The sequence below is a fragment of the Harmonia axyridis genome, chromosome 4, assembly GCF_914767665.1.
Source record: "Harmonia axyridis chromosome 4, icHarAxyr1.1, whole genome shotgun sequence".
Classification (NCBI taxonomy): domain Eukaryota; kingdom Metazoa; phylum Arthropoda; class Insecta; order Coleoptera; family Coccinellidae; genus Harmonia; species Harmonia axyridis.
The window spans coordinates 43,840,049-43,857,980 of record NC_059504.1 but is presented as its reverse complement, the minus strand read 5'-3'; the positions used below and the strand labels follow the sequence as shown (position 1 = coordinate 43,857,980).

Below are 17,932 nucleotides of genomic sequence, written 5' to 3'. Positions count from 1 at the left end.
AGTGATCAATAGTTTTTCTTTCGTTTGATTTTCTACACTCGATCGCTATGCAACGCGAAACACGCAATTTGACCCAAGAGGAATGTGCCCAAGCGGTAGTATTGCGAGAAGAAGGGTGCACATACACAAGAATTGCAGAAAGGTTTGGAGTTTCCCATACAAGAGTGTCCAGAATGTTGCAGCGATTCAGGGAGACAGGTATGAATGTCCGAAGACCAGGACAGGGTAGACCACGGGTAACAACTGCCATTCAAGAACGTTACTTGAGAGTTTCTTCGTTGAGACAACGGTTTGCAACCGCTCGCCTCCTTCAAAATCAGCTTGAGCAAACTCATGGGGTGCAAATTAGAACTCAGACAAGAATAAATCGCCTCAGAGAATATGATTTGAAGCCTCGTGTCGCGGCAAGAGGAATCCAACTCAGAGAAATCTGGGAAGGATTAGATCAGAACATTTTAAGATCACTCATTCTGAGTATGAACCGTCGTTGCCGAGCTGAAATTAACGCAAGGGGTGGAAAGACCAAGTATTAAATCACTTATCAGCATTCCAGTATTTTGAAAATTGTTTATTTCTCTTCTTTCACATAAGATTCGGTGAAATCCTGAATTTTTCTTCCATTTAATGTGTTTTGTTCCGTTCAAAACCTTCCCGAGAGAACATAAAGAATAAGTTATAAAGTCAATGTAGAGTTAACTTTCATTAAAATTGAGATTTTCAGAATGTGCGTTAATTTTTTTGCGCAGTGTAGATTTGAAATCATTTGAATGATCTGAAATCTGCCTCTTTGAAGTTCCTGGTACAACCTTACGGCAAAAACTCAAAAAGTCTATCATTCACTGTTTAACAATAAATTCCAACCCTCCGTACACTAACACCCAGTAGATATAACTCAATCCCGCTATCTTCATGAATAGTAATATGACGATAATAAAGGAAACATCAGAACGCCCCTCAGTATCGTATTTTAGATGACTGCTTAGGCCTGGAAGACACGAGTTCCACGGCAACTGCGCACTGTCGGATTTTCTATATGGATTTTCCGACCGGCCACCGAAAGGGAAAGATGCTCTGGAAGGCGGCAGTGCAGCCTGGAATGATGCGGTCGTCTGACACCCCTTTCAATAGGTGAGTCACCCCGGGAGTTTGCAATTCTGTCAAATAAATATCATTTGCAAGCATGCACAGAGAGAGTGATGTAACACATTAGAAACCAATGCATGAAACCGGTATGTTTCTCCATTCTTATAAATTAGTTATGAACTTTGATTTTCACAAATCTTCAGTCTCTTCTTTCAATTTTCTTCCGTTTCTGTTAGAAAACAAACGATGTTTCTCCGAGTTTTTCCGATTTCCATAGCGTCATTTTGAATACCCATATTTTTCTGATGTTAACACCTTTCTTGTTATTTTAAATGAAAATAATATTCTATGTCCGCTATTTTCAATTTCAACGACAATTGTTTCGTTATACAATGACTTCTTCAGGTGAGTATTACCGAATAATGATTTTACAATGGTTTGAATACACACCTGAAGAAGTATGGTATGACAAAACAGTTGTTATTGAAATCAAAAATAGCGAAAGTAAAATAAAAATTTTATTCTTGAATTCAAGATGAACTTCAGGTAAGAACGAAACAATAAAATATTTAATATCTTTTTAGGCTGATGGTCTTTGATAAACATAGGAAGGGTTCTATTCATATTGATGTTTTTGAAATTTTGTTTGAATTTTGATCTTAATCTATCTTGAATGCTTCATTCTTTTCCATCCTCAAATGGAATGTTTACTTTTTAGGGGTATATTTACGCATGAGAAATTTCACTATTGTATTTTCGGGGGTAGATTTACAATTGATTAACTGTGTGTTTGATCACTTGATTCTTGAATTGAAAATAGAGTGTTGATATGCTGCATCTGACTTACTTTTTCCAATACCTAGTGCTTTTATCTAAGAATATGATCGATATCGATTTCGAAAAATATAAAATTTTCTCCATTCTTATAAATTAGTTATAAACTTTGATTTTCACAAATCTTCAGTCTCTTCTTTCAATTTTCTTCCGTTTCTGTTAGAAAACAAACGATGTTTCTCCGAGTTTTTTCCGATTTCCACAGCGTCATTTTGAATACCCATATTTTTCTGATGTTAACACCTTTCTTGTTATTTTAAATAAAAATAATATTCTATGTCCGCTATTTTCAATTTCAACGACAATTGTTTCGTTATACAATGACTTCTTCAGGTGAGTATTACCGAATAATGATTTTACAATGGTTTGAATGCACACCTGAAGAAGTATGGTATGACAAAACAGTTGTCATTGAAATCAAAAATAGCGAAAGTAAAATAAAGTTTTTATTCTTGAATTCAAGATGTACTTCAGGTAACGACCGAAACAATAAAATATTTAATATCTGATGGTCTCTGGTAAACATAGGGGGAGTTCTATTCATATTAAGGTTTTTGAAATTTTGTTTGAATTTTGATCTTAATCTATCTCGAATGCTTCATACTTTTCCATCCTCAAATGGAATGTTTACTTTTTAGGGGTATATATACGCATGAGAAATTTCACTATTGTATTTTTGGGGGTAGATATACAATTGATTAACTGTGTGTTTGATCACTTGATCCTTGAATTGAAAATGGAGCGTTGATATGCTGCATCTGACTAACTTTTTGCAATACCTAGTGCTTTTATCTAACAATATGATCGATACCGATTTCGAAAAATATAAAATTTTCTTCATTCTAAAAAAAGTTATAAGCTTCAATTTCCACAAATCAAATCTTCAGTGATTTAATTTTCTTCCGTTTCTGTTAAAAAATTTCAGATGTTCCTTTGAGTTTTTCCGATTTCCATAGCGTCATTTTGAATACCCATATTTTTCTGATGTTAACACCTTTCTTGTTATTCAAAATAAAAATAATATTCTATGTCCGCTATTTTCAATTTCAACGACAATTGTTTCGTTATACAATGACTTCTTCAGGTGAGTATTGCCGAATAATGATTTTACAATGGTTTGAATGCACACCTGAAGAAGTATTGTGTGACAAAACAGTTGTCATTGAAATCAAAAATAGAGAAAGTAGAACAAAGTTTTTATTCTTGAATTCAAGATGAACTTCAAGTAAAGACCGAAACAATAAAATATTTATTACCTTTTGAGTCTGATGGTCTCTGATGAACATAGGGGGAGTTCTATTCATATTAATGTTTTTGAAATTTGTTTGAATTTTGATCTTAATCTATCTTGAATGCTTCAAACTTTTCCCCCTCATATGGAATGTTTACTTTTTAGGGGGTATATATACGCATGAGAAATTTCACTATTGCATTTTCCGGGGTAGATATACAATTGATTAACTGTGTGTTTGTTCACTTGATTCTTGAATTGAAAATGGACCGTTGATATGCTGCATCTGACTTACTTTTTGCAATACCTAGTGCTTTTATCTAACAATATGATCGATACCGATTTAAAAAAATATAAAATTTTCTTCATTCTAAAAAAAAGTTATAAACTTCAATTTCCACAAACCAAATCTTCAGTCATTTAATTTTCATCTGTTTCTGTTAGAAAACAAATTATGTTTCTCCGAATTTTTTCGATTTCCACAGCGTCATTTTGAATACCCATATTTTTCTGATGTTAACACCTTTCTTGTTATTTTAAATAAAAATAATATTCCATGTCCGCTATTTTCAATTTCAACGACAATTGTTTCGTTATACAATGACTTCTTCAGGTGAGTTTTACCGAATAATGATTTTACAATGGTTTGAATACACACCTGAAGAAGTATGGTATGACAAAACAGTTGTCATTGAAATCAAAAATAGCGAAAGTAAAATAAAGTTTTTATTCTTGAGTTCAAGATGAACTTCAGGTAAAGACCGAAACAATAAAATATTTAATATCTTCTTAGTCTGATGGTCTCTGATAAACATAAGGGGAGTTCTATTCATATTGATGTTTTTGAAATTTTGTTTGAATTTTGATCTTAATCTATCTTGAATGCTTCAAACTTTTCCCCCTCATATGGAATGTTTACTTTTTAGGGGGTATATATACGCATGAGAAATTTCACTATTGCATTTTCCGGGGTAGATATACAATTGATTAACTGTGTGTTTGTTCACTTGATTCTTGAATTGAAAATGGAGCGTTGATATGCTGCATCTGACTAACTTTTTGCAATACCTAGTGCTTTTATCTAGCAATATGATCGATACCGATTTCGAAAAATATAAAATCTTCTTCATTCTAAAAAAAGTTATAAACTTCAATTTCCACAAATTAAATCTTCAGTCATTTAATTTTCATCCGTTTCTGTTAGAAAACATCCGATGTTTCTCCGAGTTTTTCCGATTTCCATAGCGTCATTTTGAATACCCATATTTTTCTGATGTTAACACCTTTCTTGTTATTTTAAATAAAAATAATATTCCATGTCCGCAATTTTCAATTTCAACGACAATTGTTTCGTTATACAATGACTTCTTCAGGTGAGTGTTACCGAATAATGATTTTTCAATGGTTTGAATACACACCTGAAGAAGTATGGTATGACAAAACAGTTGTCATTGAAATCAAAAATAGCGAAAGTAAAATAAAGTTTTTATTCTTGAATTCAAGATGAACTTCAGGTAAGAACGAAACAATAAAATATTTAATATCTTTTTAGGCTGATGGTCTCTGATAAACATAGGGGGAGTTCTATTCATATTAATGTTTTTGAAATTTTGTTTGAATTTTGATCTTAATCTATCTTGAATGCTTCATTCTTTTCCATCCTCAAATGGAATGTTTACTTTTTAGGGGTATATTTACGCATGAGAAATTTCACTATTGTATTTTCGGGGGTAGATTTACAATTGATTAACTGTGTGTTTGTTCACTTGATTCTTGAATTGAAAATGGAGCGTTGATATGCTGCATCTGACTTACTTTTTGCTATACCTAGTGCTTTTATCTAACAATATGATCGATACCGATTTCGAAAAATATGAAATTTTCTTCATTCTAAAAAAAAGTTATAAACTTCAATTTCCACAAATCAAATTTTCAGTCATTTAATTTTCATCCGTTTCTGTTAGAAAACATCCGATGTTTCTATGAGTTTTTCCGATTTCCAAAGCGTCATTTGGATGCCCATATTTTTCTGATTTGAATACCTTTCTTGGAATTATGAATAAAAACAATGTTCCATGTCCTCTTTTTTTAATTTCAACGACAATTGTTTCGTTATACAATGACTTCTTCAGGCGAGTATTACTGGATAATGATTTTAAAACGGTGTTAATACACACCTGAAGAAGTATTATGGTCCTATGACAAAACAATTGACATTGAAATAAAAAATAGCGGAAGTAGAATAATGTTTTTCTTCATGAATTTAAAATGAACTCCAAGTAAATACCGAAACAATGAAATATTTAATAATAGGGAGTTCTATTCATATTGAAGTATTTGAAATTTTTTTTGAATTTTCATTCAAATCAATCTCGAATGTTTTATATTTTTCCCCCCTAAAATGGAATGTTTACTTCTAAGGGGGTATATTTCCGCATAAGATATTTCACTGTTGTATTTTCGGAGGTAGATTTACAATTTACAATTAACTGTGTGTTTGATCAGTTGATTTTTGCCTTTAAAATAATTCGCTACCTAATAGAAAATAAAATACAAGTTATGCTATTTGGAATAAGCCCGATATTAACATAACGTTTGAACATTTTGTACACCCAGTAGAGTTCTCAATGATTATCAAAATGTCGGTATGTACTTACCTTCATTCTTCTAGGATCCATTTTGAAAATCTCATTAGAATAAATCAATAATTTTGTAGTCATTAGGTGTTTGCAAAGAGTAACTGAAGTAAGTTTTAAAATTTCGTTTGTTATTGGGTTCATTTATTCCATGTGTTGCATTTTCCCTATATTTGAACCAATAAAATGATGTTATAAATTGTCTTACCAATATAAACTGCTCTCTTGCTTCCACACAGCACCGCACTGTATAAGGATGTAAGGGAACAGGGTATAAGGATTGAAATGGAACAAAATGGGACTTATACAATGCAAACTGACCTTCTAATGAACTGTAATCCTAATATATTTAAAATGTCCGTGAATATAATCAAAACCGTTTTGATTAACACCGAAAACTTTATACTAACAACCTTTAACTATTCTTTCCGACCGCCGATGAACCGATACATCTTACTTTTTTAATCTAACAAAACATACGTCTCGATTTCCCAGAATCCGCGACGTTGCCAAAACTAAACATTATAATAACTTCAAAAGGGCTTAAACATACCCCCCGCCCTGAAAACTCAATTTCAGACACTTTGAAATCAAATACCTTTCATAAATGAACTTGTCAAAATCATCCCCTCTTAGAACAAAATTCACCAAAAAAGAAACAAAAAATTAACCTACCAAAAAAAAATATATATAGTAGTCAACTCTTCTGACTACTGGGTCGGTAAAGGACATACCTTTACTACAGGTCGTGTATAGGTACCTTTACTCGTTTTCAGCGTTACATTACGGACTATACCATCTTTTCCGGGATGGACCTCTGTGACCAACGCCAATGGCCAATGCAGTGGTGGCGAATTTTAACATTTTAATATGACAACCGTGCCAACTTCAATATTTGAGCATTTCAAATGCCATTTCTCCCGAGTTTGTAAAGTCGTTAGATACTCTAATTTCCAGCGCTTCCAGAAATCCTGAACCATCCGGTCAATCAGTTGAAAACGATCAAGCCTATTCAACTTGATATCCGACAAATCATGCGATGGAATACATTTTAATGGTGACATTGTCAAAAAATGTGAAGGTGTTAATGCTTCCGGTGCACTTGAATCTGATGACAGACGACAAAGAGGACGTGAATTCAATAAAGCTTCCACCTGCGTAAGAAGAGTGCTGAACTCTTCAAAAGTTAGAATTTGAGTACCTATTACCTTATAAATCAGATTCTTAGCCGATTTAACGTTGCTTTCCCACAAACCGCCCATGTGGGGTGCCCCGGCCGTATTAAATTTCCACTCAATACCATTCAAAGCTAATTCATTTTGAAAAGAAGTTATGAATTGATCCGAATTAATAAATTCATTAATTTCGCGAAGAACTTTTTTAGCACCCACAAAGTTAGTGCCCCTATCTGAATACAGAACATTACAAGTACCCCTTCGAGATATAAACCGTTTAAAGGCTTGCAAAAAATGATCCGTAGATAATGAACTGACGAGTTCCAAATGAACTGCTTTTACGCTCATACATATAAACAAACAAACATATCCCTTATATACTTGAGTCTTTCTATTTTTACCGAGTGATATTTCGAACGGTCCAAAGTAATCTACCCCCGTTTGAGAAAACACTTTTGTAGGATTCATCCTTGAAGCAGGCAAATTCGCCATCAGAGGATAATTATTTCTGGGCTTTAACCTAAAACAATGATTACAGGCATGTATTTGCTGTCGTATAACATTACGACCACCCACTATCCAATATTTTTGTCTCAACAACGCTTCTAAAAGAAAAGAACCAGTATGGAGATTTATTTTATGATAGTATTGAATTAATTTAACTGTAAAAGGATCTTTGCCTGGAAGTAGAATAGGGTGTTGGCTAGTAAACTTGAGAGAAGAATTTGCTAATCGCCCCCCCACCCTGAGAACTCCATCTTGGATGAAAGGAGTCAATTTGCGTAATTTTCCATAGATCTCTTTTTCTGAATTCAATAACATTATTTCCGATCCGAATGCTTTACTCTGAACAATTTTTATCAATACTTTCTCCGCCCCTTTCAAATCATCTGCTATAATAAATTTCCTCTTGGGAGGCTTCTTCAAAAATCTAAGTAACCAAACCGTAATCCGCAAAATAAAAATCCACGACGAAACTCTCGAAAACATTGTATAAAACGATTCATTCGCTACATTCCGAACAGACACATAACACCCAGTTTTTGTCTCCGCTCCAAATGTTACCGAAACCACAAGTTGTTGATCATTAGGAATTAACTTCAATAGATCGAAAGAGTTAGAAGACCACTTAACTAACTCGAATTTTCCTTCTGCGAATAATGACACTGATTGTGAATACAAATTAAATGCTTCCTCTTCCGAAGGAATGCTGCAAACCAAATCATCTATGTAAACATCTGTCGAAACTATTTTCGTTGCTAAAGGATAACTACATCCATTTTCTTTTATCAATTGTTTTATAGTACGAAGAGCCAAATATGGACTTGATTTTACCCCAAATGCTAAACGATTGAATTCAAATACCCGAACCGGATCATCAGGACTGAAACGCCAAAGCAATCTTTGAAACCTCCATTGATAATCAACTAATTTTATTTGATGATACATTCGTCGAATATCCGCTGTAATCGCTATTCGAAACAACCTAAAATTCAGCAATAAAGAAAATATATCGGATTGTAGTTTTGGACCACCATGTAAAAAGTCGTTCAACGAAACATCATTATCGGATGATGTACTAGCATCTAAAACCACACGAATTGGTGTACTCGAACTACATTGCTTAACAATAGCATGATGAGGAATATAATACGCAGGTTCTGAATCTTTTAAATATTCATCCTCAACCAAATGCATATAACCTAACTGAATTGCTTCTTTCATTATCTCATTATAAGTCACACGAAAATCCGGAAATTTCGCCAACCTTCTTTCTAATGAATAAAGCCGAATCAATGCCGTTGTCTTAGAATTACCCAAAGTATTCGGAGAATTCTTAAAAGGAAGCGCTACCGTGAAACGTCCCTCATAATCTCTACTAAAAGATGTAGAAAACAAATTTTCGCATATTACTTCTGCTGGGTCCGGCAAAATATTCTTTGGAACTTGTTCCATCTCCCAAAATTTATTAACCAAGTCATTTAACCGACACTCCTCCCTTAAACTAATGAATACACCGAACTCCCCCTTTGACTCTAACTTACGAACCTTTCCCATAATCATATGACCAAATACCGTTTGTACCGCCACTGGAGATCCCGATGCTGAGGGTACCGAATTACCCACAATAATCGCGAAAAGATCCGCCCCCAAAATACCATCAACTTCAGCCGGTTCGTCAAATTCTTCATCTGCCAATTGTATATTTCCAAAATTCTTTAAAACACCGCGATCAATTTTGGCTATTGGAAGTTTATCCGTAATTTTATCTACTAAAAATGCCTCAATAGAATATTTCTTAGTAAAATCATACCTAGACGAAACAATAATACTTGTAACACCTTTGATTGAATTTAAATTAGATCCAACCCCATGAATTGACGTTGAACATTGTGAAAATTTCAATCCTAATTTCTTACAACACCTATAAGTAAGTAAGTTAACCTGACTGCCACTATCTACCAAAAACCTAGCTGTTTTCAAACCACCCGAACCGTTTAAAACATTTACCACAACCGTAGACAATAAAACCGTATGAGTATTCCGATCACCCAAAGCAGTAGCACAAAAATTGTTATTTGTTGAAACCAACGTATTTGTATTCGAATCCGATTTCGAATTTTGATATTTTTCCAGTTCACCCTGTATACGTCCCAAATGTAATAGGAAGTGGTGTTTTCTGGAACACTCTGAACATAATTTGTCTGAAGGACAGTCTCTTACCCCGTGATTTGGCGATAAGCAATTATAGCACCAGTTGTTATCCCGCACTATAGCATATCGTTTAGAAGGCGACAGTTGTTTAAATTTATCACATCTACTCAACGAATGATTTTTCCGATTACAAAAAATACATATATTCGACCGATCCATTCCTACGCAAGAATTATTTTGATATACAAAAAAGGATTTCGAATCACGAGTTTTATAGCTATCACCTCTACTAGTGGTTGATTGCTGATTTAGAGCCAAAATTTTCGATTGTTCCTTCACAAACTTAATCACATTTTCATAGGTAGGTATTCCATTACCCCTAATAGTCATTTCAAACGATCTCACCGTATCAGAATCAAGCTTAGAAAGGGCCTGATGCATTAAAATGAAGTCCGACATATCATCTAATTTAAGCTTTTTCAAAGCCTGTACCGCACAATCAAATTTTTCCAAAAATATATTGAGACCCTTAGATGACTCACCCTGTATCGATTTGAACTCTAAAATTTGGCGTAGATAATTAGTTGCAAGAGCGCGCTTATCCTGATATTTTTCCACAAGCGAATTCCAAATGATTTCATAATTTTCTCCAGTAGGAGCTAACGAAGAACAAATAGTCAACGCAGATCCTTTCAAACGACCTACTAAATAATTAACTTTATCAGTATCCGTAATTAATTTATTTTCATGTATCAAACTCTTGAATATTGAATAAAATGTTTCCCATTCTCTAATATTTCCCGAAAATTCCGGCAATTCAATCCTCGGTAGTGTAGGAAGATTACGTATCAAACTTCCCTGAGGTTCAACATTAACCGAAGAAACATCTTTCTGAATTTGTTCTCGTTCCAATTTAGCCGCTGAAAATTGAATGTGACAACACATTTCATCAATGGTTCTAAATATATTGAAGTCTGGTTCGAACTCATCATTAATTTCAAAACTGAGCTCTGTTATATCGTCTATTATTTTCAGTAGGTCATTCTTTGTTGAATTGATTGAACTGACCATTGTTAAAAATTTAGTTTTAGCTACTTCACTTGTTAATGATTTTGACAAATCCAATAAATTCTGCAGTATCGAAAATAAAGATTCTTTCTTAGCAATAAGCATCTTAATTTTCCGTTCAGTTGACGTTCCACCCATTGTGTTGAAAGTCAAGTGCGCAGAATACTCGAAAACTAACCCCGCGAGTCTAAACTGTGAATTGAATACTTTTGTGTACGCTTGGCAACAAGGCTTACTCTGGGACTCGAATCGTATTTGATAACAGCTGAAAAAATACAAAAACTACCGCACGTTTTTACTTCGCTCAATACCGTATGAACGAACAAAATAAACTGAATTAATATTTCCAAATACAATTAGGAATGAAATGAAAATGAGTTCCGAAACTCTGTATACCGATTGAAACTAAAATAAATGTAACCGAAACTTGAATTAAAGTTCAAAAAATCCGGCTCGAAGGACCAAAAAATGTTGCATTTTCCCTATATTTGAACCAATAAAATGATGTTATAAATTGTCTTACCAATATAAACTGCTCTCTTGCTTCCACACAGCACCGCACTGTATAAGGATGTAAGGGAACAGGGTATAAGGATTGAAATTGAACAAAATGGGACTTATACAATGCAAACTGACCTTCTAATGAACTGTAATCCTAATATATTTAAAATGTCCGTGAATATAATCAAAACAGTTTTGATTAACACCGAAAACTTTATACTAACAACCTTTAACTATTCTTTCCGACCGCCGATGAACCGATACATCTTACTTTTTTAATCTAACAAAACATACGTCTCGATTTCCCAGAATCCGCGACGTTGCCAAAACTAAACATTATAATAACTTCAAAAGGGCTTAAACACCATGCAATCTGAAAATTCGATAAAAAACAAGGTTCCATAAGAAAAAACAGATGTTTGCCAAACCCTGTGTATTTTCGAAAAATTTGAGAATAAATAGATCGAAAAAAATTCGAAAATTTCAGCGCTTAATCGCAATGGAGCAATGATGAACTACATCCTGTATAATGTTTGTGGAAATAGATATGGATTATTTTTATTTTCAATGAATAACTGAGATTTCAAATTCTTTTGAGTTCCTAATGTTTATTCATAGATTGTTCTTTATGAGTTGCGATATTTCATGCAAAAGAAAATGATAAGCGAAAGTTCTTATAAATATTCTGGAGAGATGTTTTTCAAACCATATAAATTTTATTTCAACATCTATAAAAGAAATATCGAATTAGTTTAGTACTCACTTATCATTGTTGGTGATTCAAGATGATCCAGATTTTTTAAACTTCGTTGTGAAAGTGATTCCGACAATTTATATTTCAGTATAGGATCGCAATTTATCCGTTCATGTTCCAAATATACAATAGAATATCATCGTTACCTAATTATTCGATATCTGATAATCTATCGAAACTTCAACAAACAAAATGGAGATATATTCATCTATTTCAATACAATTATCTGAATTGTTCATAGTTCACTTAGTGGTTATAGGCGCTTCATTTCATTCATTCAATTTTGGTTATGTACCTATCTCTTGATTCTATTCCTGCTTTTAACGAAAATGATTATTCAGGTAATCCAATTAATTTACTATGTAGGAGATCTGACCATGAAATAAACTCAATTTCATGCTCTTCATTTTGATTGAAGGTTGTTGTTTCAACTGTAGTTTACGCTTGTATCCTTGGTAATTCTGAGAAATATTTTCTTTCAATGATTTGAAATATGCGCGACGATAAAAAGTTCTGAATCTTATACAATTATTTAATATTTATTACAAAAAAAAACTGAAAAATCTCAGTTCAACTGAAAAAAAAAATAATAATGAAAATCATTTTTCAATTTTTTAGTTAGGGTGTGATAGAACAAGTACGTAAATGAAGAAATCAATGCTGCTCAACATAAAAAATATACTTAATGAATGAGATGATTCTAACTGGAATATATTTCAAATTATCATTTAACAAGTTATTGCTCTATAAAAGCATCTTCAGGTGGTTAGAGATCTGTCAACCACAATTTCTTGAGAACTATGCGGTGCGGGCTAAATGTATGGAATGGTTTACTGCATTGATCCTTTCTGCGTAGATTTAATGAAATTATATGCAAAAAATTACGGGATAAAATTAAAAAAAAGTTTCATTGAAGAATTATAATTAATTGAACTCATTGAAAAGAGGAAATGTTGGAACTAGAAAAATTGCACATTAATGCAATTGGAAATTTTGAATAACTCTGCGTGAACCTATAACATAATATTTATTTATAGTATTTTCCGAAATGTTTTGATATCGCTTGAGTCATAGAAAATGATAATCCTTCTTGGAATATGCTGAATTTTTTATCTCGATCGAAGATCGAAGATAGAGCTTCCAAATTGGAGCCTAAAATAAATGAAACATGTAGTTATTTAGTATGCTATCATCATACTTACGTTTTTCTGCCACTCGTTGTTAATATTTATATGAATACAATAACAAATGATCTCATCACTTTTCATAACTTCGATGAAAACTAGTGCTATTTCGTCAAGAAAGGGATGTGGTCAAATGAATAGCGACTCTTTTTTGCTTTTTCCTTGTTTTCTGATAAGAACCGCGACAGTTGGCTATATAATTTTGTTGATAAAGTAGGTACCTTGGAATAATTATTGAGATATAGGTACCTACGTTAAAAGGAGGTTTTCGAGTATTATTAACGTTTTTATTTTGGTAGCCAACTGTGAATTTAAGTGACCAGGTATGTATCTCCCACAAAATAAGTACTTTAACAATTGGATTATTTGAATATACTCGTACAACGTATATTTAATCGTTAATTGAAAATTCAGTATTGTATTCAATACGAATAAGTGCAGATTTGCAATTCAAAAATGCCTTCGACTAGATTCTTGAAATAAATCAAGCATAGCGTATTTCGCACATTCACAACCTATATTTCAGAATTTTCTATTGCGTTAATTCCTATAAAATGTAGCAACGAAAGATGATTAGCTCTAGAACTAATTGTCATATTTTGAATGTGCAGCCAATTTTACTAAAGGGATATTATTTCTCAAATCCTGTACAATACCTCAATTATTTAAAATACCTAAACGCTTATCTGATTATGTAAAGAATTTATGGGAACCCATACGAATTAGTGATACAATGTGATAATAATGATATTTATCATCGTCTCACTCATTGCACAATCCCAACATGATGTTATCATAATAACGAATAAGAATTTGTTGTATTGCATTTATAATGTCGACCCAAATTCTGTACTACTTATGCCTGTGGTTCATTAATTACAACTCATATACACCTATATATATATATATATATAGGGTGAGCCACGGTCAATATAAAGGGTGTTTTTTTAGAGCTATAGAACTTTAAATTGCAATAAAACAACGATGGATCATTCGATTGATATGAATTTTATTTGTCCGCAAGATAATCTTGTGGCATAAAATTTCAAATATGATTTCTGGCATATGACCGCCACGGCTGGCTCGGATGTAGTCCAATCTGGACGTCCAATTTTCGATGACTTTTTCCAACATTTGTGGCCGTATATCGGCAATAACACGGCGAATGTTGTCTTCCAAATGGTCAAGGGTTTGTGGCTTATCTGCATAGACCAATGACTTTACATAGCCCCACAGAAAGTAGTCTAGCGGGGTTAAATCACAAGATCTTGGAGGCCAATTCACAGGTCCAAAACGTGAAATTAGGCGGTCACCAAACGTGTCTTTCAATAAATCGATTGTGGCACGAGCTGTGTGACATGTTGCGCCGTCTTGTTGGAACCACAGCTCCTGGACATCATGGTTGTTCAATACATACGTTACGCATCCCAGAATACTGATTCCTCGCTTTGGATTCGGTTCATCGTGTGCAGTCCACTCAGCTGACTGTCGATTGAACACTGAAGTGAAATGATGGAGCCATGTTTCATATATTGTCACATATCGACGCAAAAATTCAGTTTTATTGCACTTAAACAGCTGCAAACACTGCTCAGAATCATTGACACGTTGTTGCTTTTGATCGATTGTGAGCTCGTGCGCGCCACCCATTTCGCACACAGCTTTCTCATGTACAAATATTCGTGAATGATATGATGTACAAGTTCAGATGATATCTTCACAATGTCTGATATCTCGATCAACTTGACTTTACGGTCAATCAAAATAATTTTGTGAACTTTTTCGATTTTTTCATCGGTGACAGCCTCTTTTGGGCGTCCACTACGTTCGCCGTCTTCGGTTTTCATTTCACCACGTTCAAACTTAGCATACCAATCAATGATGGTTGATTTTCCTGGTGCAGACCCTGGAAACTCTCCATCAAGCCAAGATTCTGCTTCAACTGTATTTTTTCGCTTCAAAAAGCAATATTTTATCAGCACATGAAATTATTTTTCCTCCATCTTTTTTTTCAAATAACAAAAGTAGCTACACTCACAACGCAATATCTCACAAACTAATGGTTGGACTGCAGTCAAATTTTGGCAAGTATCGTTTGAAGGTTGATACTAACTAAAAATCTTATGGATCATAGGGACTTTTCAATTGGCCTAATAACAGGTGTTTTTTTCGAGGTATATTACTTTAAGTTGGCATTACTGTTCAAGATGGCGACCGATTTAACAGCTGTCAATTGATTTATTCTCAGTTTGGTTTGGCAATTCATCATGAATAGACTCACGGCTGAACAACACTTGTAAAGAGTGCAATTTTATTTCGAAAATGACGAAAATAATGGTTCTGTGCGGAATACGTATCGCGCACTACGTCCATTTTATTTTGTTTAGCGATGAAGCGTACTTCTGGTTGAATGGCTATGTCAACAAACAAAACTGCCGCATTTTGAGTGAAGCTAATCCTCAAGTGTATGTCGAAACACCGTTACATCCAGAAAAACTGACTGTTTGGTGCGCTTTATGGGCTGGTGGAATCATTGGTCCGTACTTCTTCAAAAACGATGATGGCCAGAACGTTACAGTCAATGGTGATCGGTATAGAGCCATGATTACTAACTTTTTTATTCCTGAATTGAACAACCATGATGTCCAGGAGCTGTGGTTCCAACAAGACGGCGAAACATGTCACACAGCTCGTGCCACAATCGATTTATTGAAAGACACGTTTGGTGACCGCCTAATATCACGTTTTGGACCTGTGAATTGACCTCCAAGATCTTGTGATTTAACACCGCTAGACTACTTTCTGTGGGTCTATGTAAAGTCATTGGTCTATGCGGATAAGCCACAAACCCTTGACCATTTGGAAGACAACATTCGCCGTGTTATTGCCGATATACGGCTACATATGTTGGAAAAAGTCATCGAAAATTGGACGTCCAGATCGGACTACATCCGAGCCAGCCGTGGCGGTCATATGCCAGAAATCATATTTAAAATGTAATGCCACAAGATTATCTTGCGGATAAATAAAATTCATGTCAATCGAATAATAGATCGTTGTTTTATTGCAATTTGAAGTTCCATAGCTCTAAAAAAATACCCTTTAGAATGGTTTTAAATAGATGTTTTTAGACAGAAAAAGTCCGAAGTTCAGAATTCTTGAATATTCGATTTTGAACGTGAAACATGCGAATGCTGGAATAGCTTCGGAAATAATATATACTGTATCTGAGAAGTCACCCACATGTAGGAATTGTCTAGTGACAACTATTTTTATTACTACAATCGGCCTTTTATGGTTAAGATAATAGGAAATAATAAACCATTATCTTAAATATCACCGAATATTCCGTGAGTTAAAATAACTAATTTACATTCGTGCCAAATTTTCAGTCCAGTTTAATGGGCGATAAACAAAATTCCTATTGTTATTCATCTCTGCATCACTAGATACTTTGAAAAAGACCACTGCATTCTATGGAACTTGCTATTGCGATTGTTCCTAAAAATTTGATTCGCTGAAAAATGTAGAGGGCGTATCGATTTATCGCCTATATGAAATCGATAGAAAATATCTCATATATTATTTGTACAGAGGTTACAAAAAGCAAATCACTGTTCACTCAGAGGAAGATATCTATGTGTGTTGCAATTTCCCCAGGTAATATAATTTCTGATAAGACTTAATGCGCCGGTTGTTTATCTTGTGCAGTTAACATGTGCAAATACATGGGATATCCTATCGATATGCCCATTTCTGTTTGAGAGGAGCAGATTTCCTATTTTTCTTTTCTTGTTGTGTATATGTTTGGAGATGCCTAAAATAAATTGTGAGTATTACGCTTATAGCTCACCTTAATAAAGATTCATGTTATTTTTTAAAAATATATCCAATAGAAAATTTTTCACGATATCTATTTATCTATTAACAAATAAGATAGTGAAACTATTTATTAACATACTCTAAAGGCAGCGTCTTGACGTTGAATTCATTTAGCGATCACATGAATGAAAATTTGTACTGTTAAGTTATTTTAGCGCGTTGAACCATTTTTTATTATAAGAATGGCATTCTTTGAAAATTAACAAGCGAATTTTGAAGAAAATAAGGATAATTTGCACATGTTGATTAATTATTTCCTACATCATTGAATATCCTGATCAGTCTGGTAACCTTTTGTAATTAATATACCTATAAGGTGCTTCATAAACATTTCCTACAAATTTAAAATATTAATCTCTGAGGCAGAGTAGTCCTGTAGGCCTTTGTTTGAAAATACTTCGTTTCCAAGATGGTGTTACATGTTTTCCCAATTTCTCGATATTTTCGATCACAATGTTGTCATTTTTAGAAACTAAAAAGCACTAATTAAATTTGAAAAAAAAAAACAAGTGATTTGTTGTAATTTACTACCGTCACATAGTTTTTTCTCCTGGAATTAGTAAAGTAAATAAATGAATTAATAGGTTAAGGTCTTATTGTCCAGTTGTTAATATATGATTGGCCCGATGATTGGTAACACCATATTTATCGATGAATCTCTTCTTGTCAATCAGACGAGATGTAAGTGAAAATTGCTTTCGAGTCCATACCGATGGTAGGAGGAGGATTTGTGATCATTTTCGGCATAACAAAATTTTTGGTCTCCGATTTCAAAATTTTCGCTCGCCAAATGCATATCAGACTAGCTTGAACCACTTTTGGGTTCGTGAATGTATGTGTTTCTGCCTTGTAACAGATTGTGTGGTTGTGATTACGTAGGATCTTCAGCTTTCAGTGATTTTATAAGAATTTAAGCTCTGACTTGTCCA

The 17,932-nt window shown here is 33.7% G+C and overlaps 1 protein-coding gene across 6 annotated transcripts in view; it reads left to right on the top strand.

Annotated features, from left to right (window-relative positions):
- Positions 1–921: 921 nt before the first annotated feature.
- The window catches only part of LOC123678536 (glycoprotein 3-alpha-L-fucosyltransferase A), a 35,348-nt gene continuing 18,337 nt past the window's right edge, over positions 922–17,932 (top strand). Inside the window, exon 1 of one of the 6 annotated variants that reach the window (XM_045615610.1) lies at positions 922–1,128. The gene's annotated coding sequence lies outside the window, so the exon portion shown is untranslated. Of the gene's footprint in view, positions 1,230–12,152; positions 12,279–13,308; positions 13,445–16,719; positions 16,782–16,807; positions 16,951–17,932 lie in introns of those variants that run through there. The other 5 variants (XM_045615612.1, XM_045615613.1, XM_045615611.1 and 2 more) reach the window with 5 other exon arrangements.